Genomic DNA, 836 nt, shown 5'->3' with positions numbered 1-836 from the left:
GGGCGCCCGTCACTCGCTGGCCCTGGCCGCGCCAGCAGCGGGCCCGAGGGCCTCCGCCGGGCCGCCGCCATCCCGTAGAATTGGGCCCCTGGGCCTCGGGATCCCCCGGGCTGTTGCCTGTCATGACGCCTCGACGCTGCAAAGGCTGTAACCCCCACCAACCGTCAAAGTAAAGCCCCTGTGCGGCCGCTGGCCCAGCTTCGTGGGGCCGAGCGCGTGCGCACTTGTAAGGGCTGATGACCCCGCCAACGTCTCCGCAGCAGAGTCGGGCGAAGACCTAGAGCCGCCGAAAGTCTCAAGCGTTGATTTTCTTTCGGATTACTCGAATGACACTGTTGGGAGTTCCTTGATGGAAGTCACTCAACCATGTCCCGTGGTGGTGTAATGGCCCGAGGCTGGGCTGCCACGGTAGAGGGACATGCCCGGGCAGCAGAAAAGGCGATTTATTGAAAATCCCTGCAAGGGGGGCGGGGGCTAGGAGGCCAAGTCTGCAGGGCCGCTCAGAGGCGCCCTCTCTCGCTGTTTCCTGGGTCTAGTCCGCTGTGGCTACCTGCCTGCCCGAAACCTGGTCTCAAGCTGGGCTGCTGCTTCTGTTCAGGGTCTTAGGGCTGGTGTCCATGGCGACCTCATCAATTCCATTATCCTGCCAGCCTCTCAAGTCTACCTGCTGGGGGAGGGCCGGAGCCTCGGTTTTTGACCTTGTTAAATGATACCTCCCACCTATTATTTGTAAAGTTTTATTTATTCTTAAATATTTTAATTTATTTTGCATACAAGAGCTGGGGTGCAGGTCAGAGGTATGGGGTGTAGGTGAGAGGATTCACCAGAGACAGTGG

Source organism: Condylura cristata, unplaced genomic scaffold, assembly GCF_000260355.1.
Source record: "Condylura cristata isolate star-nosed mole 26May11 unplaced genomic scaffold, ConCri1.0 scaffold00016, whole genome shotgun sequence".
In the NCBI taxonomy this organism is placed as follows: Eukaryota; Metazoa; Chordata; class Mammalia; order Eulipotyphla; family Talpidae; genus Condylura; species Condylura cristata.
The sequence above is the reverse complement of the archived record's forward strand: the minus strand, read 5'-3'. Positions refer to the sequence as shown.